The sequence below is a fragment of the Lissotriton vulgaris genome, chromosome 1_1 (genome assembly GCF_964263255.1).
Source record: "Lissotriton vulgaris chromosome 1_1, aLisVul1.2, whole genome shotgun sequence".
NCBI lineage: Eukaryota > Metazoa > Chordata > Amphibia > Caudata > Salamandridae > Lissotriton > Lissotriton vulgaris.
Window position 1 is genome coordinate 1,370,220,249 of NC_141685.1, and position 27,631 is coordinate 1,370,247,879.

General features: G+C 41.1%; 8 non-coding genes across 8 annotated transcripts; all 8 read right to left on the minus strand.

Moving 5' to 3' along the window:
• Window positions 1–323: 323 nt before the first annotated feature.
• On the minus strand, window positions 324–405 carry TRNAS-AGA (transfer RNA serine (anticodon AGA)). The gene has a single exon. It is a non-coding gene; the product is annotated as a tRNA-Ser (tRNA).
• Window positions 406–3,264: 2,859 nt separating this feature from the next.
• On the minus strand, window positions 3,265–3,346 carry TRNAS-AGA (transfer RNA serine (anticodon AGA)). The gene has a single exon. It is a non-coding gene; the product is annotated as a tRNA-Ser (tRNA).
• Window positions 3,347–6,205: 2,859 nt separating this feature from the next.
• On the minus strand, window positions 6,206–6,287 carry TRNAS-AGA (transfer RNA serine (anticodon AGA)). The gene has a single exon. It is a non-coding gene; the product is annotated as a tRNA-Ser (tRNA).
• A 2,858-nt stretch (window positions 6,288–9,145) lies between these two features.
• Window positions 9,146–9,227, minus strand: TRNAS-AGA (transfer RNA serine (anticodon AGA)). Its single transcript has one exon. It is a non-coding gene; the product is annotated as a tRNA-Ser (tRNA).
• Window positions 9,228–12,086: 2,859 nt separating this feature from the next.
• TRNAS-AGA (transfer RNA serine (anticodon AGA)) lies at window positions 12,087–12,168 on the minus strand. Its single transcript has one exon. It is a non-coding gene; the product is annotated as a tRNA-Ser (tRNA).
• A 2,859-nt stretch (window positions 12,169–15,027) lies between these two features.
• On the minus strand, window positions 15,028–15,109 carry TRNAS-AGA (transfer RNA serine (anticodon AGA)). Its single transcript has one exon. It is a non-coding gene; the product is annotated as a tRNA-Ser (tRNA).
• A 2,858-nt stretch (window positions 15,110–17,967) lies between these two features.
• Window positions 17,968–18,049, minus strand: TRNAS-AGA (transfer RNA serine (anticodon AGA)). Its single transcript has one exon. It is a non-coding gene; the product is annotated as a tRNA-Ser (tRNA).
• Window positions 18,050–25,431: 7,382 nt separating this feature from the next.
• TRNAH-GUG (transfer RNA histidin (anticodon GUG)) lies at window positions 25,432–25,503 on the minus strand. Its single transcript has one exon. It is a non-coding gene; the product is annotated as a tRNA-His (tRNA).
• Window positions 25,504–27,631: the final 2,128 nt, after the last annotated feature.

A 27,631-nucleotide genomic window follows, 5' to 3' on the forward strand; every position in this document is an offset into this window, starting at 1 on the left:
AAGAAAATGCAGTTTTATGAAGTGTGTTTGCCTAATCCAGCTAGCACTTTTATTTTATTTCTCTATTTGCTTCTTTTATTGGTAAAGTAAGTTTCAAGTGCATGCACAGATATGACCGAGAGAGCCAGGGTATAATAATTTGAAGCGTTTTTACCAGCACTAATGAAGGACGAGATTTATAGCAAAGATATGAAAGGGGGAGCGATAATAAATATGTGATATGGCAATAGTGACACCAAAATAAGCCACCTATTTATAAAACTGACATGGAAGAAATACTAAAGGTTAACTTCTGAAATTGTAGCCGATGTTAAAAAGATTCTCGTTGTCGGCAGGATTCGAACCTGCGCGGGGAGACCCCAATGGATTTCTAGTCCATCGCCTTAACCACTCGGCCACAACAACTGACTGTAAGTCTTGTGCACATAATCTGTATGCAAGTTTTCAAGGTGTCCCACAGCAAATTCCTGATATTCTGCAATGCACTTTTTAAAAGTAATGTTTTTTTCAGCAGGCACATTCTCTCCTAAAAACAAAAATTGCATGCGTATATCTCTAGTTTGGAATACCATAGGCTTGCATGCATACTCTCATGGGTCACTCAAGTTTTTTGGACCCTATTGCACTCTGTTTTCGTGCTGCTTTTAGTATATGGCGCATATTACAGAAGTCTACCATCTTTGAGTATTTGAGGCTCCTTTGTAAGTGCTTTATATTTTTTCCTTGAAGAGCTATATAATAAAGGGGTCCGGGAAAGATTGCATTTATGGAAGATAAAAGAAGGCCCACTTGTCTCACCAAATGCTGTAGAGAAACCTGATGTTTTACTCATGTTATCCTTAGTTCGTTTTTGTTAGACCTTGCATTCTTAAGGTGGTCCCAACCCCACCTTTTTGCTTTTCACCTCCGCATTTTGCTGTATCTTTTTGTTGGCCTTAGGACTCTGATCACTTTATCGCTACTAATCAGTGCTGAAGTGCACATGCTTCTTCCCTAATCATGTGTATATTTGGAGTATACCTGACTGACAGATTTAATTTACTTGAAAGCCCCTTGTAAAGTGGTATACCATATACCCAGGGACTGATTGTGCCGCCCAAAGAAATAGCATTTCAAACCTGTCTCAAGCCTGCTACTGCAGTGCCTGTGCTGCAGTGTACTGCCACTTCGACTTGGCATTTAAAACTACTTGCCAAGCCTTAAACTCCAATTTTATTACATATCAGTAACCCCTAAGGTAGGCCTTAGATAGTCCTAGGGGCATCATGCTATGTAAGTAAAAGGTAAGACATGTAATGTGGTAGTTTGTATGTCCTAGTAGTATCAAACAGTCTATTACATTTTTCACTACTGTGAGATCTGCCCCTCTCATAGGTTAGCATTGGGTATTCCCTTATACTTTTTGGGGGGTAATTCCATATCAGAGAGGAGAAGCTTTTTTATTTATTGATAAATCCTATCTACTGGTGAGGTTGGATTTAATCTTACTATTGTATAAAAGCCATTTTTAGAGAGTGAGCATTTCTCTGCACTTACTGCTCTATTTGCATCAAAACCTGTCTTCAATTGACGTCTGGATTGGGCTGCGAGACAGCTACATATGCGAATTCCCTGTAGACAGCCACAACACAGGTCACTCAACTGCAACTGCATTCATCTGCATTCTGATTGGCCTGGGGGAGAGCTCTGCTCCCCTTACCGCAAATATGTTCAAGAACGATAATTTATGTCAGTAAGTACAGTATACCTACATCTTATAATCATGTGTGTTTAAATAATTTGTCGTTAGATCGTTTAAATATTGAAAAGGATCTGTTTTTAATAGACATTTTACAAAAACAACTGGTACATTTGGGAATTCTGTAAAGGAAAAACCCAACTGCCGTGACATTGCCAACCACAATGCCGTGACTCGGATTCGAACAGAGGTTGCTGCGGCCACAACGCAGAGTACTAACCACTATATGATCACGGCGAGCTACTTGGGCTCAATAACGTACAGTGACATGAAGAAATTATAATTCGGAACACTCAGGGCTACTCCTGTGATAGGCTGAATGTGTTCATTGCTTCCTCATTCCTTATACAAAGGCTTTATCTCCTCAGTGGTTGATAGGCTGAAACCGTTTCCTGGCCGCCTGCTTGTGAACTGGCAGGAGTCAAAGACCACACATACACTGGTGGGCCTATGATGGGACACCAATGCAGAGAAACACACCTGGCGCAGATATTCTATTCTGTTTATTAGACCTGCATCTCCCCTGTACCTCCTCAAGCCATCTGTATGTGAAGCAAGAAAGAGTTAAGGAACGGTCCATCTACACTTTTATTGGGAGGATGATGCTGTGAGCTCCTCCCAGCTAATCACACAAACAGCAGTAAAGCAAGATAACTACACAGTTAGGGGGGACTGCATGGTTAGGTTTTTGAGGAATTATTGAAACTGACCTCAGTGACCCATAATCAGAGCTGTGGCTAATGACTGCATGCCTAATTATGATGAAGCAAGCACCATGGCTCGTAGGGGCCCCACAACACACTTTTCTTAGCTCATTGAATTAAAGTATAAACTTCTGCCATGTGTGAGTGGTAAAGGCTTGTTAATTTTGTTCCTTTTCAAATTCACGTCTGACAACAAGACAAAGGAACATTGGGGCATCAGACGCTTTGGAAAGTAGCCACCAACCGCAGAGAAAGAGAGAAAGAGGGAAAAGGCAGTATGAGGTGTGGAGAAAACAGCAGCAGGTACAAGGAGCTCAAATTAGATTAATGGCGCCTAAATAGTGCACGTAAAGGAACAGTTACAAATCTAAGAAAAGGGAAAGAAAAGACTAGGAAAAAACACAGAAAGAGCTTGTAGATGAAATTCTCTTCCAGGAACAGCAGGTTAAGAGAAATTACACAGGGAGCAGTTAAGCTTGTAACACGGGGGAGAATAGAAAAGAAAATGCAGTTTTATGAAGTGTGTTTGCCTAATCCAGCTAGCACTTTTATTTTATTTCTCTATTTGCTTCTTTTATTGGTAAAGTAAGTTTCAAGTGCATGCACAGGTGTGACCAAGAGAGCCAGGGTATAATAATTTGAAGCGTTTGCACCAGCGCTAATGAAGGACGAGAGTTATAGCAAAGATATGAAAGGGGGAGCGATAATAAATATGTGATATGGCAATAGTGACACCAAAATAGGCCACCTATTTATAAAACTGACATGGGAGAAATACTAAAGGTTAACTTCTGAAATTGTAGCCGATGTTAAAAAGATTCTCGTTGTCGGCAGGATTCGAACCTGCGCGGGGAGAGCCCAATGGATTTCTAGTCCATTGCCTTAACCACTCGGCCACAACAACTGACTGTAAGGCGTGTGCACATAATCTGTATGCAAGTTTTCAAGGTGTGCCACAGCAAATTCCTGATATTCTGCAATGCACTTTTTAAAAATAATGTTTTTTTCAGCAGGCACATTCTCTCCTAAAAACAAAAATTGCATGCGTATATCTCTAGTTTGGAATACCATAGGCTTGCATGCATACTCTCATGGGTCACTCAAGTTTTTTGGACCCTATTGCACTCTGTTTTCGTGCTGCTTTTAGTATATGTCCCATATTAAAGAAGTCTACCATCTTTGAGTATTTGAGGCTCCTTTGTAAGTGCTTTATATTTTTTCCTTGAAGAGCTATATAATAAAGGGGTCCGGGAAAGATTGCATTTATGGAAGATAAAAGAAGGCCCACTTGTCTCACCAAATGCTGTAGAGAAACCTGATGTTTTACTCATGTTATCCTTAGTTCGTTTTTGTTAGACCTTGCATTCTTAAGGTGGTCCCAACCCCACCTTATTGCTTTTCACCTCCGCATTTTGCTGTATCTTTTTGTTGGCCTTAGGACTCTGATCACTTTATCGCTACTAATCAGTGCTGAAGTGCACGTGCTTCTTCCCTAATCATGTGTATAATTGGAGTATACCTGACTGACAGATTTAATTTACTTGAAAGCCCCTTGTAAAGTGGTATACCATATACCCAGGGACTGATTGTGCCGCCCAAAGAAATAGCATTTCAAACCTGTCTCAAGCCTGATACTGCAGTGCCTGTGCTGCAGTGTACTGCCACTTCGACTTGGCATTTAAAACTACTTGCCAAGCCTTAAACTCCAATTTTATTACATATCAGTAACCCCTAAGGTAGGCCCTAGGTAGTCCTAGGGGCATCATGCTATGTAAGTAAAAGGTAAGACATGTACTGTGGTAGTTTGTATGTTCTAGTAGTATCAAACAGTCTATTACATTTTTCACTACTGTGAGGTCTGCCCCTCTCATAGGTTAGCATTGGGTATTCCCTTTTCTTTTTGGGGGGTAATTCCATATCAGAGAGGAGAAGCTTTATTTATTTATTGATAAATCCTATCTACTGGTGAGGTTTGATTTAATCTTACTATTGTATAAATGCAATTTTTAGAGAGTGAGCATTTCTCTGCACTTACTGCTCTATTTGCATGAAAACCTGTCTTCAATTGACGTCTGGATTGGGCTGCGAGACAGCTACATATGTGCATTCCCTGTAGACAGCCACAACACAGGTCACTCAACTGCAACTGCATTCATCTGCATTCTGATTGGCCTGGGGGAGAGCTCCGCTCCCCTTACCGCAAATATGTTCAAGAACGATAATTTATGTCAGTAAGTACAGTATACCTACATCTTATAATCATGTGTGTTTAAATAATTTGTCGTTAAATCGTTTAAAAATTGAAAAGGATCTGTTTTTAATAGACATTTTACAAAAATAACTGGTACATTTGGGAATTCTGTAAAGGAAAAACCCAACTGCCGTGACATTGCCAACCACAATGCCGTGACTCGGATTCGAACCGTGGTTGCTGCGGCCACAACGCGGAGTACTAACCACTATACGATCACGGCGAGATACTTGGACTCAATAACGTACAGTGACTTGAAGAAATTATAATTCGGAACACTCAGGGCTACTCCTGTGATAGGCTGAATGTGTTCATTGCTTCCTCATTTCTTATACAAAGGCTTTATCTCCTCAGTGGTTGATAGGCTGAAACCGTTTCCTGGCCGCCTGCTTGTGAACTGGCAGGTGTCAAAGATCACACATACACTGGTGGGCCTGTGATGGGACACCAATGCAGAGAAGCACACCTGGCGCAGATATTCTATTCTGTTTATTAGACCTGCATCTCCCCTGTACCTCCTCAAGCCATCTGTATGTGAAGCAAGAAAGAGTTAAGGAACGGTCCATCTACACTTTTATTGGGAGGATGCTGCCGTGAGCTCCTCCCAGCTAATCACACAAACAGCAGTAAAGCAAGATAACTACACAGTTAGGGGGGGCTGCATGGTTAGGTTTTTGAGGAATTATTGAAACTGACCTCAGTGACTCATAATCAGAGCTGTGGCTAATGACTGTATGCCTAATTATGATGAAGCAAGCACCATGGCTCGTAGGGGCCCCACAACACACTTTTCTTAGCTCATTGAATTAAAGTATAAACTTCTGCCATGTGTGAGTGGTAAAGGCTTGTTAATTTTGTTGCTTTTCAAATTCACGTCTGACAACAAGACGAAGGAACATTGGGGCATCAGACGCTTTGGAAAGTAGCCACCAACCGCAGAGAAAGAGAGAAAGAGGGAAAAGGCAGTATGAGGTGTGGAGAAAACAGCAGCAGGCACAAGGAGCTCAAATTAGATTAATGGCGCCTAAATAGAGCACGTAAAGGAACAGTTACAAATCTAAGAAAAGGGAAAGAAAAGACTAGGAAAAAACACAGAAAGAGCTTGTAGATGAAATTCTCTTCCAGGAACAGCAGGTTAAGAGAAATTACACAGGGAGCAGTTAAGCTTGTAACACGGGGGAGAATAGAAAAGAAAATGCAGTTTTATGAAGTGTGTTTGCCTAATCCAGCTAGCACTTTTATTTTATTTCTCTATTTGCTTCTTTTATTGGTAAAGTAAGTTTCAAGTGCATGCACAGGTATGACCGAGAGAGCCAGGGTATAATAATTTGAAGCGTTTGCACCAGCGCTAATGAAGGACGAGAGTTATAGCAAAGATATGAAAGGGGGAGCGATAATAAATATGTGATATGGCAATAGTGACACCAAAATAGGCCACCTATTTATAAAACTGACATGGGAGAAATACTAAAGGTTAACTTCTGAAATTGTAGCCGATGTTAAAAAGATTCTCGTTGTCGGCAGGATTCGAACCTGCGCGGGGAGAGCCCAATGGATTTCTAGTCCATTGCCTTAACCACTCGGCCACAACAACTGACTGTAAGGCATGTGCACATAATCTGTATGCAAGTTTTCAAGGTGTGCCACAGCAAGTTCCTGATATTCTGCAATGCACTTTTTAAAAATAATGTTTTTTTCAGCAGGCACATTCTCTCCTAAAAACAAAAATTGCATGCGTATATCTCTAATTTGGAATACCATAGGCTTGCATGCATACTCTCATGGGTCACTCAAGTTTTTTGGACCCTATTGCACTCTGTTTTCGTGCTGCTTTTAGTATATGGCCCATATTACAGAAGTCTACCATCTTTGAGTATTTGAGGCTCCTTTGTAAGTGCTTTATATTTTTTCCATGAAGAGCTATATAATAAAGGGGTCCGGGAAAGATTGCATTTATGGAAGTTAAAAGAAGGCCCACTTGTCTCACCAAATGCTGTAGAGAAACCTGATGTTTTACTCATGTTATCCTTAGTTCGTTTTTGTTAGACCTTGCATTCTTAAGGTGGTCCCAACCCCACCTTATTGCTTTTCACCTCCGCATTTTGCTGTATCTTTTTGTTGGCCTTAGGACTCTGATCACTTTATCGCTACTAATCAGTGCTGAAGTGCACGTGCTTCTTCCCTAATCATGTGTATAATTAGAGTATACCTGACTGACAGATTTAATTTACTTGAAAGCCCCTTGTAAAGTGGTATACCATATACCCAGGGACTGATTGTGCCGCCCAAAGAAATAGCATTTCAAACCTGTCTCAAGCCTGCTACTGCAGTGCCTGTGCTGCAGTGTACTGCCACTTCGACTTGGCATTTAAAACTACTTGCCAAGCCTTAAACTCCAATTTTATTACATATCAGTAACCCCTAAGGTAGGCCCTAGGTAGTCCTGGGGCATCATGCTATGTAAGTAAAAGGTAAGACATGTACTGTGGTAGCTTGTATGTCCTAGTAGTATCAAACAGTCTATTACATTTTTCACTACTGTGAGGTCTGCCCCTCTCATAGGTTAGCATTGGGTATTCCCTTATACTTTTTGGGGGGTAATTCCATATCAGAGAGGAGAAGCTTTATTTATTTATTGATAAATCCTATCTACTGGTGAGGTTGGATTTAATCTTACTATTGTATAAATGGCATTTTTAGAGAGTGAGCATTTCTCTGCACTTACTGCTCTATTTGCATGAAAACCTGTCTTCAATTGACGTCTGGATTGGGCTGCGAGACAGCTACATATGTGCATTCCCTGTAGACAGCCACAACACAGGTCACTCAACTGCAACTGCATTCATCTGCATTCTGATTGGCCTGGGGAAGAGCTCCGCTCCCCTTACCGCAAATATGTTCAAGAACGATAATTTATGTCAGTAAGTACAGTATACCTACATCTTATAATCATGTGTGTTTAAATAATTTGTCGTTAAATCGTTTAAATATTGAAAAGGATCTGTTTTTAATAGACATTTTACAAAAACAACTGGTACATTTGGGAATTCTGTAAAGGAAAACCCAACTGCCGTGACATTGCCAACCACAATGCCGTGACTCGGATTCGAACCGTGGTTGCTGCGGCGACAACGCAGAGTACTAACCACTATACGATCACGGCGAGCTACTTGCACTCAATAACGTACAGTGACTTGAAGAAATTATAATTCGGAACACTCAGGGCTACTCCTGTGATAGGCTGAATGTGTTCATTGCTTCCTCATTCCTTATACAAAGGCTTTATCTCCTCAGTGGTTGATAGGCTGAAACCGTTTCCTGGCCGCATGCTTGTGAACTGGCAGGTGTCAAAGATCACACATACACTGGTGGGCCTGTGATGGGACACCAATGCAGAGAAACACACCTGGCGCAGATATTCTATTCTGTTTATTAGACCTGCATCTCCCCTGTACCTTCTCAAGCCATCTGTATGTGAAGCAAGAAAGAGTTAAGGAACGGTCCATCTACACTTTTATTGGGAGGATGCTGCCGTGAGCTCCTCCCAGCTAATCACACAAACAGCAGTAAAGCAAGATAACTACACAGTTAGGGGGGACTGCATGGTTAAGTTTTTGAGGAATTATTGAAACTGACCTCAGTGACTCATAATCAGAGCTGTGGCTAATGACTGTATGCCTAATTATGATGAAGCAAGCACCATGGCTCGTAGGGGCCCCACAACACACTTTTCTTAGCTCATTGAATTAAAGTATAAACTTCTGCCATGTGTGAGTGGTAAAGGCTTGTTAATTTTGTTGCTTTTCAAATTCACGTCTGACAACAAGACGAAGGAACATTGGGGCATCAGACGCTTTGGAAAGTAGCCACCAACCGCAGAGAAAGAGAGAAAGAGGGAAAAGGCAGTATGAGGTGTGGAGAAAACAGCAGCAGGTACAAGGAGCTCAAATTAGATTAATGGCGCCTAAATAGAGCACGTAAAGGAACAGTTACAAATCTAAGAAAAGGGAAAGAAAAGACTAGGAAAAAACACAGAAAGAGCTTGTAGATGAAATTCTCTTCCAGGAACAGCAGGTTAAGAGAAATTACACAGGGAGCAGTTAAGCTTGTAACACGGGGGAGAATAGAAAAGAAAATGCAGTTTTATGAAGTGTGTTTGCCTAATCCAGCTAGCACTTTTATTTTATTTCTCTATTTGCTTCTTTTATTGGTAAAGTAAGTTTCAAGTGCATGCACAGGTATGACCGAGAGAGCCAGGGTATAATAATTTGAAGCGTTTGCACCAGCACTAATGAAGGACGAGATTTATAGCAAAGATATGAAAGGGGGAGCGATAATAAATATGTGATATGGCAATAGTGACACCAAAATAAGCCACCTATTTATAAAACTGACATGGAAGAAATACTAAAGGTTAACTTCTGAAATTGTAGCCGATGTTAAAAAGATTCTCGTTGTCGGCAGGATTCGAACCTGCGCGGGGAGACCCCAATGGATTTCTAGTCCATCGCCTTAACCACTCGGCCACAACAACTGACTGTAAGTCTTGTGCACATAATCTGTATGCAAGTTTTCAAGGTGTCCCACAGCAAATTCCTGATATTCTGCAATGCACTTTTTAAAAGTAATGTTTTTTTCAGCAGGCACATTCTCTCCTAAAAACAAAAATTGCATGCGTATATCTCTAGTTTGGAATACCATAGGCTTGCATGCATACTCTCATGGGTCACTCAAGTTTTTTGGACCCTATTGCACTCTGTTTTCGTGCTGCTTTTAGTATATGGCGCATATTACAGAAGTCTACCATCTTTGAGTATTTGAGGCTCCTTTGTAAGTGCTTTATATTTTTTCCTTGAAGAGCTATATAATAAAGGGGTCCGGGAAAGATTGCATTTATGGAAGATAAAAGAAGGCCCACTTGTCTCACCAAATGCTGTAGAGAAACCTGATGTTTTACTCATGTTATCCTTAGTTCGTTTTTGTTAGACCTTGCATTCTTAAGGTGGTCCCAACCCCACCTTTTTGCTTTTCACCTCCGCATTTTGCTGTATCTTTTTGTTGGCCTTAGGACTCTGATCACTTTATCGCTACTAATCAGTGCTGAAGTGCACATGCTTCTTCCCTAATCATGTGTATATTTGGAGTATACCTGACTGACAGATTTAATTTACTTGAAAGCCCCTTGTAAAGTGGTATACCATATACCCAGGGACTGATTGTGCCGCCCAAAGAAATAGCATTTCAAACCTGTCTCAAGCCTGCTACTGCAGTGCCTGTGCTGCAGTGTACTGCCACTTCGACTTGGCATTTAAAACTACTTGCCAAGCCTTAAACTCCAATTTTATTACATATCAGTAACCCCTAAGGTAGGCCTTAGATAGTCCTAGGGGCATCATGCTATGTAAGTAAAAGGTAAGACATGTAATGTGGTAGTTTGTATGTCCTAGTAGTATCAAACAGTCTATTACATTTTTCACTACTGTGAGATCTGCCCCTCTCATAGGTTAGCATTGGGTATTCCCTTATACTTTTTGGGGGGTAATTCCATATCAGAGAGGAGAAGCTTTTTTATTTATTGATAAATCCTATCTACTGGTGAGGTTGGATTTAATCTTACTATTGTATAAAAGCCATTTTTAGAGAGTGAGCATTTCTCTGCACTTACTGCTCTATTTGCATCAAAACCTGTCTTCAATTGACGTCTGGATTGGGCTGCGAGACAGCTACATATGCGAATTCCCTGTAGACAGCCACAACACAGGTCACTCAACTGCAACTGCATTCATCTGCATTCTGATTGGCCTGGGGGAGAGCTCTGCTCCCCTTACCGCAAATATGTTCAAGAACGATAATTTATGTCAGTAAGTACAGTATACCTACATCTTATAATCATGTGTGTTTAAATAATTTGTCGTTAGATCGTTTAAATATTGAAAAGGATCTGTTTTTAATAGACATTTTACAAAAACAACTGGTACATTTGGGAATTCTGTAAAGGAAAAACCCAACTGCCGTGACATTGCCAACCACAATGCCGTGACTCGGATTCGAACAGAGGTTGCTGCGGCCACAACGCAGAGTACTAACCACTATATGATCACGGCGAGCTACTTGGGCTCAATAACGTACAGTGACATGAAGAAATTATAATTCGGAACACTCAGGGCTACTCCTGTGATAGGCTGAATGTGTTCATTGCTTCCTCATTCCTTATACAAAGGCTTTATCTCCTCAGTGGTTGATAGGCTGAAACCGTTTCCTGGCCGCCTGCTTGTGAACTGGCAGGAGTCAAAGACCACACATACACTGGTGGGCCTATGATGGGACACCAATGCAGAGAAACACACCTGGCGCAGATATTCTATTCTGTTTATTAGACCTGCATCTCCCCTGTACCTCCTCAAGCCATCTGTATGTGAAGCAAGAAAGAGTTAAGGAACGGTCCATCTACACTTTTATTGGGAGGATGATGCTGTGAGCTCCTCCCAGCTAATCACACAAACAGCAGTAAAGCAAGATAACTACACAGTTAGGGGGGACTGCATGGTTAGGTTTTTGAGGAATTATTGAAACTGACCTCAGTGACCCATAATCAGAGCTGTGGCTAATGACTGCATGCCTAATTATGATGAAGCAAGCACCATGGCTCGTAGGGGCCCCACAACACACTTTTCTTAGCTCATTGAATTAAAGTATAAACTTCTGCCATGTGTGAGTGGTAAAGGCTTGTTAATTTTGTTCCTTTTCAAATTCACGTCTGACAACAAGACAAAGGAACATTGGGGCATCAGACGCTTTGGAAAGTAGCCACCGACCGCAGAGAAAGAGAGAAAGAGGGAAAAGGCAGTATGAGGTGTGGAGAAAACAGCAGCAGGTACAAGGAGCTCAAATTAGATTAATGGCGCCTAAATAGTGCACGTAAAGGAACAGTTACAAATCTAAGAAAAGGGAAAGAAAAGACTAGGAAAAAACACAGAAAGAGCTTGTAGATGAAATTCTCTTCCAGGAACAGCAGGTTAAGAGAAATTACACAGGGAGCAGTTAAGCTTGTAACACGGGGGAGAATAGAAAAGAAAATGCAGTTTTATGAAGTGTGTTTGCCTAATCCAGCTAGCACTTTTATTTTATTTCTCTATTTGCTTCTTTTATTGGTAAAGTAAGTTTCAAGTGCATGCACAGGTGTGACCAAGAGAGCCAGGGTATAATAATTTGAAGCGTTTGCACCAGCGCTAATGAAGGACGAGAGTTATAGCAAAGATATGAAAGGGGGAGCGATAATAAATATGTGATATGGCAATAGTGACACCAAAATAGGCCACCTATTTATAAAACTGACATGGGAGAAATACTAAAGGTTAACTTCTGAAATTGTAGCCGATGTTAAAAAGATTCTCGTTGTCGGCAGGATTCGAACCTGCGCGGGGAGAGCCCAATGGATTTCTAGTCCATTGCCTTAACCACTCGGCCACAACAACTGACTGTAAGGCGTGTGCACATAATCTGTATGCAAGTTTTCAAGGTGTGCCACAGCAAATTCCTGATATTCTGCAATGCACTTTTTAAAAATAATGTTTTTTTCAGCAGGCACATTCTCTCCTAAAAACAAAAATTGCATGCGTATATCTCTAGTTTGGAATACCATAGGCTTGCATGCATACTCTCATGGGTCACTCAAGTTTTTTGGACCCTATTGCACTCTGTTTTCGTGCTGCTTTTAGTATATGTCCCATATTAAAGAAGTCTACCATCTTTGAGTATTTGAGGCTCCTTTGTAAGTGCTTTATATTTTTTCCTTGAAGAGCTATATAATAAAGGGGTCCGGGAAAGATTGCATTTATGGAAGATAAAAGAAGGCCCACTTGTCTCACCAAATGCTGTAGAGAAACCTGATGTTTTACTCATGTTATCCTTAGTTCGTTTTTGTTAGACCTTGCATTCTTAAGGTGGTCCCAACCCCACCTTATTGCTTTTCACCTCCGCATTTTGCTGTATCTTTTTGTTGGCCTTAGGACTCTGATCACTTTATCGCTACTAATCAGTGCTGAAGTGCACGTGCTTCTTCCCTAATCATGTGTATAATTGGAGTATACCTGACTGACAGATTTAATTTACTTGAAAGCCCCTTGTAAAGTGGTATACCATATACCCAGGGACTGATTGTGCCGCCCAAAGAAATAGCATTTCAAACCTGTCTCAAGCCTGATACTGCAGTGCCTGTGCTGCAGTGTACTGCCACTTCGACTTGGCATTTAAAACTACTTGCCAAGCCTTAAACTCCAATTTTATTACATATCAGTAACCCCTAAGGTAGGCCCTAGGTAGTCCTAGGGGCATCATGCTATGTAAGTAAAAGGTAAGACATGTACTGTGGTAGTTTGTATGTTCTAGTAGTATCAAACAGTCTATTACATTTTTCACTACTGTGAGGTCTGCCCCTCTCATAGGTTAGCATTGGGTATTCCCTTTTCTTTTTGGGGGGTAATTCCATATCAGAGAGGAGAAGCTTTATTTATTTATTGATAAATCCTATCTACTGGTGAGGTTTGATTTAATCTTACTATTGTATAAATGCAATTTTTAGAGAGTGAGCATTTCTCTGCACTTACTGCTCTATTTGCATGAAAACCTGTCTTCAATTGACGTCTGGATTGGGCTGCGAGACAGCTACATATGTGCATTCCCTGTAGACAGCCACAACACAGGTCACTCAACTGCAACTGCATTCATCTGCATTCTGATTGGCCTGGGGGAGAGCTCCGCTCCCCTTACCGCAAATATGTTCAAGAACGATAATTTATGTCAGTAAGTACAGTATACCTACATCTTATAATCATGTGTGTTTAAATAATTTGTCGTTAAATCGTTTAAAAATTGAAAAGGATCTGTTTTTAATAGACATTTTACAAAAATAACTGGTACATTTGGGAATTCTGTAAAGGAAAAACCCAACTGCCGTGACATTGCCAACCACAATGCCGTGACTCGGATTCGAACCGTGGTTGCTGCGGCCACAACGCGGAGTACTAACCACTATACGATCACGGCGAGATACTTGGACTCAATAACGTACAGTGACTTGAAGAAATTATAATTCGGAACACTCAGGGCTACTCCTGTGATAGGCTGAATGTGTTCATTGCTTCCTCATTTCTTATACAAAGGCTTTATCTCCTCAGTGGTTGATAGGCTGAAACCGTTTCCTGGCCGCCTGCTTGTGAACTGGCAGGTGTCAAAGATCACACATACACTGGTGGGCCTGTGATGGGACACCAATGCAGAGAAGCACACCTGGCGCAGATATTCTATTCTGTTTATTAGACCTGCATCTCCCCTGTACCTCCTCAAGCCATCTGTATGTGAAGCAAGAAAGAGTTAAGGAACGGTCCATCTACACTTTTATTGGGAGGATGCTGCCGTGAGCTCCTCCCAGCTAATCACACAAACAGCAGTAAAGCAAGATAACTACACAGTTAGGGGGGGCTGCATGGTTAGGTTTTTGAGGAATTATTGAAACTGACCTCAGTGACTCATAATCAGAGCTGTGGCTAATGACTGTATGCCTAATTATGATGAAGCAAGCACCATGGCTCGTAGGGGCCCCACAACACACTTTTCTTAGCTCATTGAATTAAAGTATAAACTTCTGCCATGTGTGAGTGGTAAAGGCTTGTTAATTTTGTTGCTTTTCAAATTCACGTCTGACAACAAGACGAAGGAACATTGGGGCATCAGACGCTTTGGAAAGTAGCCACCAACCGCAGAGAAAGAGAGAAAGAGGGAAAAGGCAGTATGAGGTGTGGAGAAAACAGCAGCAGGCACAAGGAGCTCAAATTAGATTAATGGCGCCTAAATAGAGCACGTAAAGGAACAGTTACAAATCTAAGAAAAGGGAAAGAAAAGACTAGGAAAAAACACAGAAAGAGCTTGTAGATGAAATTCTCTTCCAGGAACAGCAGGTTAAGAGAAATTACACAGGGAGCAGTTAAGCTTGTAACACGGGGGAGAATAGAAAAGAAAATGCAGTTTTATGAAGTGTGTTTGCCTAATCCAGCTAGCACTTTTATTTTATTTCTCTATTTGCTTCTTTTATTGGTAAAGTAAGTTTCAAGTGCATGCACAGGTATGACCGAGAGAGCCAGGGTATAATAATTTGAAGCGTTTGCACCAGCGCTAATGAAGGACGAGAGTTATAGCAAAGATATGAAAGGGGGAGCGATAATAAATATGTGATATGGCAATAGTGACACCAAAATAGGCCACCTATTTATAAAACTGACATGGGAGAAATACTAAAGGTTAACTTCTGAAATTGTAGCCGATGTTAAAAAGATTCTCGTTGTCGGCAGGATTCGAACCTGCGCGGGGAGAGCCCAATGGATTTCTAGTCCATTGCCTTAACCACTCGGCCACAACAACTGACTGTAAGGCATGTGCACATAATCTGTATGCAAGTTTTCAAGGTGTGCCACAGCAAGTTCCTGATATTCTGCAATGCACTTTTTAAAAATAATGTTTTTTTCAGCAGGCACATTCTCTCCTAAAAACAAAAATTGCATGCGTATATCTCTAATTTGGAATACCATAGGCTTGCATGCATACTCTCATGGGTCACTCAAGTTTTTTGGACCCTATTGCACTCTGTTTTCGTGCTGCTTTTAGTATATGGCCCATATTACAGAAGTCTACCATCTTTGAGTATTTGAGGCTCCTTTGTAAGTGCTTTATATTTTTTCCATGAAGAGCTATATAATAAAGGGGTCCGGGAAAGATTGCATTTATGGAAGTTAAAAGAAGGCCCACTTGTCTCACCAAATGCTGTAGAGAAACCTGATGTTTTACTCATGTTATCCTTAGTTCGTTTTTGTTAGACCTTGCATTCTTAAGGTGGTCCCAACCCCACCTTATTGCTTTTCACCTCCGCATTTTGCTGTATCTTTTTGTTGGCCTTAGGACTCTGATCACTTTATCGCTACTAATCAGTGCTGAAGTGCACGTGCTTCTTCCCTAATCATGTGTATAATTAGAGTATACCTGACTGACAGATTTAATTTACTTGAAAGCCCCTTGTAAAGTGGTATACCATATACCCAGGGACTGATTGTGCCGCCCAAAGAAATAGCATTTCAAACCTGTCTCAAGCCTGCTACTGCAGTGCCTGTGCTGCAGTGTACTGCCACTTCGACTTGGCATTTAAAACTACTTGCCAAGCCTTAAACTCCAATTTTATTACATATCAGTAACCCCTAAGGTAGGCCCTAGGTAGTCCTGGGGCATCATGCTATGTAAGTAAAAGGTAAGACATGTACTGTGGTAGCTTGTATGTCCTAGTAGTATCAAACAGTCTATTACATTTTTCACTACTGTGAGGTCTGCCCCTCTCATAGGTTAGCATTGGGTATTCCCTTATACTTTTTGGGGGGTAATTCCATATCAGAGAGGAGAAGCTTTATTTATTTATTGATAAATCCTATCTACTGGTGAGGTTGGATTTAATCTTACTATTGTATAAATGGCATTTTTAGAGAGTGAGCATTTCTCTGCACTTACTGCTCTATTTGCATGAAAACCTGTCTTCAATTGACGTCTGGATTGGGCTGCGAGACAGCTACATATGTGCATTCCCTGTAGACAGCCACAACACAGGTCACTCAACTGCAACTGCATTCATCTGCATTCTGATTGGCCTGGGGAAGAGCTCCGCTCCCCTTACCGCAAATATGTTCAAGAACGATAATTTATGTCAGTAAGTACAGTATACCTACATCTTATAATCATGTGTGTTTAAATAATTTGTCGTTAAATCGTTTAAATATTGAAAAGGATCTGTTTTTAATAGACATTTTACAAAAACAACTGGTACATTTGGGAATTCTGTAAAGGAAAACCCAACTGCCGTGACATTGCCAACCACAATGCCGTGACTCGGATTCGAACCGTGGTTGCTGCGGCGACAACGCAGAGTACTAACCACTATACGATCACGGCGAGCTACTTGCACTCAATAACGTACAGTGACTTGAAGAAATTATAATTCGGAACACTCAGGGCTACTCCTGTGATAGGCTGAATGTGTTCATTGCTTCCTCATTCCTTATACAAAGGCTTTATCTCCTCAGTGGTTGATAGGCTGAAACCGTTTCCTGGCCGCATGCTTGTGAACTGGCAGGTGTCAAAGATCACACATACACTGGTGGGCCTGTGATGGGACACCAATGCAGAGAAACACACCTGGCGCAGATATTCTATTCTGTTTATTAGACCTGCATCTCCCCTGTACCTTCTCAAGCCATCTGTATGTGAAGCAAGAAAGAGTTAAGGAACGGTCCATCTACACTTTTATTGGGAGGATGCTGCCGTGAGCTCCTCCCAGCTAATCACACAAACAGCAGTAAAGCAAGATAACTACACAGTTAGGGGGGACTGCATGGTTAAGTTTTTGAGGAATTATTGAAACTGACCTCAGTGACTCATAATCAGAGCTGTGGCTAATGACTGTATGCCTAATTATGATGAAGCAAGCACCATGGCTCGTAGGGGCCCCACAACACACTTTTCTTAGCTCATTGAATTAAAGTATAAACTTCTGCCATGTGTGAGTGGTAAAGGCTTGTTAATTTTGTTGCTTTTCAAATTCACGTCTGACAACAAGACGAAGGAACATTGGGGCATCAGACGCTTTGGAAAGTAGCCACCAACCGCAGAGAAAGAGAGAAAGAGGGAAAAGGCAGTATGAGGTGTGGAGAAAACAGCAGCAGGTACAAGGAGCTCAAATTAGATTAATGGCGCCTAAATAGAGCACGTAAAGGAACAGTTACAAATCTAAGAAAAGGGAAAGAAAAGACTAGGAAAAAACACAGAAAGAGCTTGTAGATGAAATTCTCTTCCAGGAACAGCAGGTTAAGAGAAATTACACAGGGAGCAGTTAAGCTTGTAACACGGGGGAGAATAGAAAAGAAAATGCAGTTTTATGAAGTGTGTTTGCCTAATCCAGCTAGCACTTTTATTTTATTTCTCTATTTGCTTCTTTTATTGGTAAAGTAAGTTTCAAGTGCATGCACAGGTATGACCGAGAGAGCCAGGGTATAATAATTTGAAGCGTTTGCACCAGCGCTAATGAAGGACGAGAGTTATAGCAAAGATATGAAAGGGGGAGCGATAATAAATATGTGATATGGCAATAGTGACACCAAAATAGGCCACCTATTTATAAAACTGACATGGGAGAAATACTAAAGGTTAACTTCTGAAATTGTAGCCGATGTTAAAAAGATTCTCGTTGTCGGCAGGATTCGAACCTGCGCGGGGAGAGCCCAATGGATTTCTAGTCCATTGCCTTAACCACTCGGCCACAACAACTGACTGTAAGGCGTGTGCACATAATCTGTATGCAAGTTTTCAAGGTGTGCCACAGCAAATTCCTGATATTCTGCAATGCACTTTTTAAAAATAATGTTTTTTTCAGCAGGCACATTCTCTCCTAAAAACAAAAATTGCATGCGTATATCTCTAATTTGGAATACCATAGGCTTGCATGCATACTCTCATGGGTCACTCAAGTTTTTTGGACCCTATTGCACTCTGTTTTCGTGCTGCTTTTAGTATATGGCCCATATTACAGAAGTCTACCATCTTTGAGTATTTGAGGCTCCTTTGTAAGTGCTTTATATTTTTTCCATGAAGAGCTATATAATAAAGGGGTCCGGGAAAGATTGCATTTATGGAAGTTAAAAGAAGGCCCACTTGTCTCACCAAATGCTGTAGAGAAACCTGATGTTTTACTCATGTTATCCTTAGTTCGTTTTTGTTAGACCTTGCATTCTTAAGGTGGTCCCAACCCCACCTTATTGCTTTTCACCTCCGCATTTTGCTGTATCTTTTTGTTGGCCTTAGGACTCTGATCACTTTATCGCTACTAATCAGTGCTGAAGTGCACGTGCTTCTTCCCTAATCATGTGTATAATTGGAGTATACCTGACTGACAGATTTAATTTACTTGAAAGCCCCTTGTAAAGTGGTATACCATATACCCAGGGACTGATTGTGCCGCCCAAAGAAATAGCATTTCAAACCTGTCTCAAGCCTGCTACTGCAGTGCCTGTGCTGCAGTGTACTGCCACTTCGACTTGGCATTTAAAACTACTTGCCAAGCCTTAAACTCCAATTTTATTACATATCAGTAACCCCTAAGGTAGGCCCTAAGTAGTCCTAGGGGCATCATGCTATGTATGTAAAAGGTAAGACATGTACTGTGGTAGTTTGTATGTCCTAGTAGTATCAAACAGTCTATTACATTTTTCACTACTGTGAGGTCTGCCCCTCTCATAGGTTAGCATTGGGTATTCCCTTATACTTTTTGGGGGGTAATTCCATATCAGAGAGGAGAAGCTTTATTTATTTATTGATAAATCCTATCTACTGGTGAGGTTGGATTTAATCTTACTATTGTATAAATGGCATTTTTAGAGAGTGAGCATTTCTCTGCACTTACTGCTCTATTTGCATGAAAACCTGTCTTCAATTGACGTCTGGATTGGGCTGCGAGACAGCTACATATGTGCATTCCCTGTAGACAGCCACAACACAGGTCACTCAACTGCAACTGCATTCATCTGCATTCTGATTGGCCTGGGGAAGAGCTCCGCTCCCCTTACCGCAAATATGTTCAAGAACGATAATTTATGTCAGTAAGTACAGTATACCTACATCTTATAATCATGTGTGTTTAAATAATATGTCGTTAAATCGTTTAAATATTGAAAAGGATCTGTTTTTAATAGACATTTTACAAAAACAACTGGTACCTTTGGGAATTCTGTAAAGGAAAACCCAACTGCCGTGACATTGCCAACCACAATGCCGTGACTCGGATTCGAACCGTGGTTGCTGCGGCGACAACGCAGAGTACTAACCACTATACGATCACGGCGAGCTACTTGGACTCAATAACGTACCGTGACTTGAAGAAATTATAATTCGGAACACTCAGGGCTACTCCTGTGATAGGCTGAATGTGTTCATTGCTTCCTCATTCCTTATACAAAGGCTTTATCTCCTCAGTGGTTGATAGGCTGAAACCGTTTCCTGGCCGCATGCTTGTGAACTGGCAGGTGTCAAAGATCACACATACACTGGTGGGCCTGTGATGGGACACCAATGCAGAGAAACACACCTGGCGCAGATATTCTATTCTGTTTATTAGACCTGCATCTCCCCTGTACCTTCTCAAGCCATCTGTATGTGAAGCAAGAAAGAGTTAAGGAACGGTCCATCTACACTTTTATTGGGAGGATGCTGCCGTGAGCTCCTCCCAGCTAATCACACAAACAGCAGTAAAGCAAGATAACTACACAGTTAGGGGGGACTGCATGGTTAAGTTTTTGAGGAATTATTGAAACTGACCTCAGTGACTCATAATCAGAGCTGTGGCTAATGACTGTATGCCTAATTATGATGAAGCAAGCACCATGGCTCGTAGGGGCCCCACAACACACTTTTCTTAGCTAATTGAATTAAAGTATAAACTTCTGCCATGTGTGAGTGGTAAAGGCTTGTTAATTTTGTTGCTTTTCAAATTCACGTCTGACAACAAGACGAAGGAACATTGGGGCATCAGACGCTTTGGAAAGTAGCCACCAACCGCAGAGAAAGAGAGAAAGAGGGAAAAGACAGTATGAGGTGTGGAGAAAACAGCAGCAGGTACAAGGAGCTCAAATGAGATTAATGGCGCCTAAATAGAGCACGTAAAGGAACAGTTACAAATCTAAGAAAAGGGAAAGAAAAGACTAGGAAAAAACACGGAAAGAGCTTGTAGATGAAATTCTCTTCCAGGAACAGCAGGTTAAGAGAAATTACACAGGGAGCAGTTAAGCTTGTAACACGGGGGAGAATAGAAAAGAAAATGCAGTTTTATGAAGTGTGTTTGCCTAATCCAGCTAGCACTTTTATTTTATTTCTCTATTTGCTTCTTTTATTGGTAAAGTAAGTTTCAAGTGCATGCACAGGTATGACCGAGAGAGCCAGGGTATAATAATTTGAAGCGTTTGCACCAGCGCTAATGAAGGACGAGAGTTATAGCAAAGATATGAAAGGGGGAGCGATAATAAATATGTGATATGGCAATAGTGACACCAAAATAGGCCACCTATTTATAAAACTGACATGGGAGAAATACTAAAGGTTAACTTCTGAAATTGTAGCCGATGTTAAAAAGATTCTCGTTGGTTGCAGGATTCGAACCTGCGCGGGGAGAGCCCAATGGATTTCTAGTCCATTGCCTTAACCACTCGGCCACAACAACTGACTATAAGGCGTGTGCACATAATCTGTATGCAAGTTTTCAAGGTGTGCCACAGCAAATTCCTGATATTCTGCAATGCACTTTTTAAAAATAAGGTTTTTTTCAGCAGGCACATTCTCTCCTAAAAACAAAAATTGCATGCGTATATCTCTAGTTTGGAATACCATAGGCTTGCATGCATACTCTCATGGGTCACTCAAGTTTTTTGGACCCTATTGCACTCTGTTTTCGTGCTGCTTTTAGTATATGGCCCATATTACAGAAGTCTACCATCTTTGAGTATTTGAGGCTCCTTTGTAAGTGCTTTATATTTTTTCCTTGAAGAGCCATATAATAAAGGGGTCCGGGAAAGATTGCATTTATGGAAGATAAAAGAAGGCCCACTTGTCTCACCAAATGCTGTAGAGAAACCTGATATTTTACTCATGTTATCCTTAGTTCGTTTTTGTTAGACGTTGCATTCTTGAGGTGGTCCCAACCCCACCTTATTGCTTTTCACCTCCGCATTTTGCTGTATCTTTTTGTTGGCCTTAGGACTCTGATCACTTTATCGCTACTAATCAGTGCTGAAGTGCACGTGCTTCTTCCCTAATCATGTGTATAATTGGAGTATACCTGACTGACAGATTTAATTTACTTGAAAGCCCCTTGTAAAGTGGTATACCATATACCCAGGGACTGATTGTGCCGCCCAAAGAAATAGCATTTCAAACCTGTCTCAAGCCTGCTACTGCAGTGCCTGTGCTGCAGTGTACTGCCACTTCGACTTGGCATTTAAAACTACTTGCCAAACCTTAAACTCCAATTTTATTACATATCAGTAACCCCTAAGGTAGGCCCTAGGTAGTCCTAGGGGCATCATGCTATGTAAGTAAAAGGTAAGACATGTACTGTGGTAGTTTGTATGTCCTAGTAGTATCAAACAGTCTATTACATTTTTCACTACTGTGAGGTCTGCCCCTCTCATAGGTTAACATTGGGTATTCCCTTATTCTTTTTGGGGGGTAATTCCATATCAGAGAGGAGAAGCTTTATTTATTTATTGATAAATCCTATCTACTGGTGAGGTTGGATTTAATCTTACTATTGTATAAATGCCATTTTTAGAGAGTGAGCATTTCTCTGCACTTACTGCTCTATTTGCATTGAAACATGTCTTCGATTGACGTCTGGATTGGGCTGCGAGACAGCTACATATGTGCATTCCCTGTAGACAGCCACAACACAGGTCACTCAACTGCAACTGCATTCATCTGCATTCTGATTGGCCTGGGGGAGAGCTCCGCTCCCCTTACCGCAAATATGTTCAAGAACAATAATTTATGTCAGTAAGTACAGTATACCTACATCTTATAATCATGTGTGTTTAAATAATTTGTCGTTAAATCGTTTAAATATTGAAAAGGATCTGTTTTTAATAGACATTTTTCAAAAACAACTGGTACATTTGGGAATTCTTTAAAGGAAAAACTCAACTGCCGTGACATTGCCAACCACTATGCCGTGGCTCAGATTCGAACCGAGGTTGCTGCGGCCACAACGCAGAGTACTAACCACTATACGATCACGGCGAGCTACTTGGACTCAATAACGTACAGTGACTTGAAGAAATTATAATTCGGAACACTCAGGGCTACTCCTGTGATAGGCTGAATGTGTTCATTGCTTCCTCATTCCTTATACAAAGGCTTTATCTCCTCAGTGGTTGATAGGCTGAAACCGTTTCCTGGCCGCCTGCTTGTGAACTGGCAAGAGTCAAAGATAACACATACACTGGTGGGCCTGTGATGGGACACCAATGCAGAGAAACACACCTGGCGCAGATATTCTATTCTGTTTATTAGACCTGCATCTCTCCTGTACCTCCTCAAGCCATCTGTATGTGAAGCAAGAAAGAGTTAAGGAACGGTCCATCTACACTTTTATTGGGAGGATGCTGCCGTGAGCTCCTCCCAGCTAATCACACAAACAGCAGTAAAGCAAGATAACTACACAGTTAGGGGGGACTGCATGGTTAGGTTTTTGAGGAATTATTGAAACTGACCTCAGTGACCCATAATCAGAGCTGTGGCTAATGACTGCATGCCTAATTATGATGAAGCAAGCACCATGGCTCGTAGGGGCCCCACAACACACTTTTCTTAGCTCATTGAATTAAAGTATAAACTTCTGCCATGTGTGAGTGGTAAAGGCTTGTTAATTTTGTTGCTTTTCAAATTCACGTCTGACAACAAGACGAAGGAACATTGGGGCATCAGACGCTTTGGAAAGTAGCCACCAACCGCAGAGAAAGAGAGAAAGAGGGAAAAGGCAGTATGAGGTGTGGAGAAAACAGCAGCAGGTACAAGGAGCTCAAATGAGATTAATGGCGCCTAAATAGAGCACGTAAAGGAACAGTTACAAATCTAAGAAAAGGGAAAGAAAAGACTAGGAAAAAACACAGAAAGAGCTTGTAGATGAAATTCTCTTCCAGGAACAGCAGGTTAAGAGAAATTACACAGGGAGCAGTTAAGCTTGTAACATGGGGGAGAATAGAAAAGAAAATGCAGTTTTATGAAGTGTGTTTGCCTAATCCAGCTAGCACTTTTATTTTATTTCTCTATTTGCTTCTTTTATCGGTAAAGTAAGTTTCAAGTGCATGCACAGGTATGACCGAGAGAGCCAGGGTATAATAATTTGAAGTGTTTGCACCAGCGCTAATGAAGGACGAGAGTTATAGCAAAGATATGAAAGGGGGAGCGATAATAAATATGTGATATGGCAATAGTGACACCAAAATAAGCCACCTATTTATAAAACTCACATGGAAGAAATACTAAAGGTTAACTTCTGAAATTGTAGCCGATGTTAAAAAGATTCTCATTGTCGGCAGGATTCGAACCTGCACTGGGAGACCCCAATGGATTTCTAGTCCATCGCCTTAACCACTCGGCCACAAAAACTGACTGCAAGGTGTGTGCACATAATCTGTATGCAAGTTGTCAAGGTGTGCCACAGCAAATTCCTGATATTCGGCAATGCACATTTTAAAAATAATGTTTTATTCAGCAGGCACATTCTCTCCTAAAAACAAAAATTGCATGCGTATATCTCTAGTTTGGAATACCATAGGCTTGCATGAATACTCTCATGGGTCACTCAAGTTTTTTAGACCCTATTGCACTCTGTTTTCATGCTGCTTTTAGTATATGGCCCATATTACAGAAGTCTACCATCTTTGAGTATTTGAGGCTCCTTTGTAAGTGCTTTATATTTTTTCCTTGAAGAGCTATATAATAAAGGGGTCCGGGAAAGATTGCATTTATGGAAGAAAAAAGAAGGCCCACTTGTCTCACCAAATGCTGTAGAGAAACCTGATGTTTTACTCATGTTATCCTTAGTTCGTTTTTGTTAGACCTTGCATTCTTAAGGTGGTCCCAACCCCACCTTATTGCTTTTCACCTCCGCATTTTGCTGTATCTTTTTGTTGGCCTTAGGACTCTGATCACTTTATTGCTACTAATCAGTGCTGAAGTGCACGTGCTTCTTCCCTAATCATGTGTATAATTGGAGTATACCTAACTGACAGATTTAATTTACTTGAAAGCCCCTTGTAAAGTGGTATACCATATACCCAGGGACTGATTGTGCCGCCCAAAGAAATAGCATTTCAAACCTGTCTCAAGCCTGCTACTGCAGTGCCTGTGTTGCAGTGTACTGCAACTTCGACTTGGCATTTTAAACTACTTGCCAAGCCTTAAACTCCAATTTTATTACATATCAGTAACCCCTAAGGTAGGCCCTAGGTAGTCCTAGGGGCATCATGCTATGTAAGTAAAAGGTAAGACATGTACTGTGGTAGTTTGTATGTCCTAGTAGTATCAAACAGTCTATTACATTTTTCACTACTGTGAGGTCTGCCCCTCTCATAGGTTAGCATTGGGTATTCCCTTATACTTTTTGGGGGGTAATTCCATATCAGAGAGGAGAAGCTTTATTTATTTATTGATAAATCCTATCTACTGGTGAGGTTGGATTTAATCTTACTATTGTATAAATGCCATTTTTAGAGAGTGAGCATTTCTCTGCACTTACTGCTCTATTTGCATGAAAACCTGTCTTCAATTGACGTCTGGATTGGGCTGCGAGACAGCTACATATGTGCATTCCCTGTAGACAGCCACAACACAGGTCACTCAACTGCAACTGCATTCATCTGCATTCTGATTGGCCTGGGGGAGAGCTCCGCTCCCCTTACCGCAAATATGTTCAAGAACGATAATTTATGTCAGTAAGTACAGTATACCTACATCTTATAATCATGTGTGTTCAAATAATTTGTCGTTAGATCGTTTAAATATTGAAAAGGATCTGTTTTTAATAGACATTTTACAAAAACAACTGGTACATTTGGGAATTCTGTAAAGGAAAAACCCAACTGCCGTGACATTGCCAACCACAATGCCGTGACTCGGATTCGAACCGAGGTTGCTGCGGCCACAACGCAGAGTACTAACCACTATACGATCACGGCGAGCTAATTGGGCTCAATAACGTTCTGTGACATGAAGAAATTATAATTCAGAACACTCAGGGCAACTCCTGTGATAGGCTGAATGTGTTCATTGCTTCCTCATTCCTTATACAAAGGCTTTATCTCCTCAGTGGTTGATAGGCTGAAACCGTTTCCTGGCCGCCTGCTTGTGAACTGGCAGGAGTCAAAGATCACACATACACTGGTGGGCCTGTGATGGGACACCAATGCAGAGAAACACACCTGGCGCAGATATTCTATTCTGTTTATTAGACCTGTCTCTCCCCTGTACCTCCTCAAGCCATCTGTATGTGAAGCAAGTCATAGTTAAGGAACGGTCCATCTAAACTTTTATTGGGAGGATGCCGCCATGAGCTCCTCCCAGCTAATCACACAAACAGCAGTAAAGCAATATAACTACACAGTTAGGGGGGACTGCATGGTTAGGTTTTTGAGGAATTATTGAAACTGACCTCAGTGACCCATAATCAGAGCTGTGGCTAATGACTGTATGCCTAATTATGATGAAGCAAGCAACATTGCTCGTAGGGGCCCCACAACACACTTTTCTTAGCTCATTGAATTAAAGTATAAACTTCTGCCATGTGTGAGTGGTAAAGGCTTGTTAATTTTGTTGCTTTTCAAATTCACGTCTGACAACAAGACGAAGGAACATTGGGGCATCAGACGCTTTGGAAAGTAGCCACCAACCGCAGAGAAAGAGAGAAAGAGGGAAAAGAAAGTATGAGGTGTGGAGAAAACAGCAGCAGGTACAAGGAGCTCAAATGAGATTAATGGTGCCTAAATAGAGCACGTAAAGGAACAGTTACAAATCTAAGAAAAGGGAAAGAAAAGACTAGGAAAAAACACAGAAAGAGCTTGTAGATGAAATTCTCTTCCAGGAACAGCAGGTTAAGAGAAATTACACAGGGAGCAGTTAAGCTTGTAACACGGGGGAGAATAGAAAAGAAAATGCAGTTTTATGAAGTGTGTTTGCCTAATCCAGCTAGCACTTTTATTTTATTTCTCTATTTGCTTCTTTTATTGGTAAAGTAAGTTTCAAGTGCATGCACAGGTATGACCGAGAGAGCCAGGGTATAATAATTTGAAGCGTTTGCACCAGCGCTAATGAAGGACGAGAGTTATAGCAAAGATATGAAAGGGGGAGCGATAATAAATATGTGATATGGCAATAGTGACACCAAAATAAGCCACCTATTTATAAAACTGACATGGAAGAAATACTAAAGGTTAACTTCTGAAATTGTAACCGATGTTAAAAAGATTCTCGTTGCCGGCAGGATTCGAACCTGCGCGGGGAGAACCAATGGATTTCTAGTCCATCGCCTTAACCTCTCGGCCACAACAACTGACTGTAAGGCGTGTGCACATAATCTGTATGCAAGTTTTCAAGGTGTCCCACAGCAAATTCCTGATATTCTGCAATGCACTTTTTAAAAATAATGTTTTTTTCAGCAGGCACATTCTCTCCTAAAAACAAAAATTGCATGCGTATATCTCTAGTTTGGAATACCATAGGCTTGCATGCATACTCTCATGGGTCACTCAAGTTTTTTGGACCCTATTGCACTCTGTTTTCGTGCTGCTTTTAGTATATGGCCCATATTACAGAAGTCTACCATCTTTGAGTATTTGAGGCTCCTTTGTAAGTGCTTTATATTTTTTCCTTGAAGAGCTATATAATAAAGGGGTCCGGGAAAGATTGCATTTATGGAAGATAAAAGAAGGCCCACTTGTCTCACCAAATGCTGTAGAGAAACCTGATGTTTTACTCATGTTATCCCTAGTTCGTTTTTGTTAGACCTTGCATTCTTAAGGTGGTCCCAACCCCACCTTATTGCTTTTCACCTCCGCATTTTGCTGTATCTTTTTGTTGGCCTTAGGACTCTTATCACTTTATCGCTACTAATCAGTGCTGAAGTGCACGTGCTTCTTCCCTAATCATGTGTATAATTGGAGTATACCTGACTGACAGATTTAATTTACTTGAAAGCCCCTTGTAAAGTGGTATACCATATACCCAGGGACTGATTGTGCCGCCTAAAGAAATAGCATTTCAAACCTGTCTCAAGCCTGCTACTGCAGTGCCTGTGCTGCAGTGTACTGC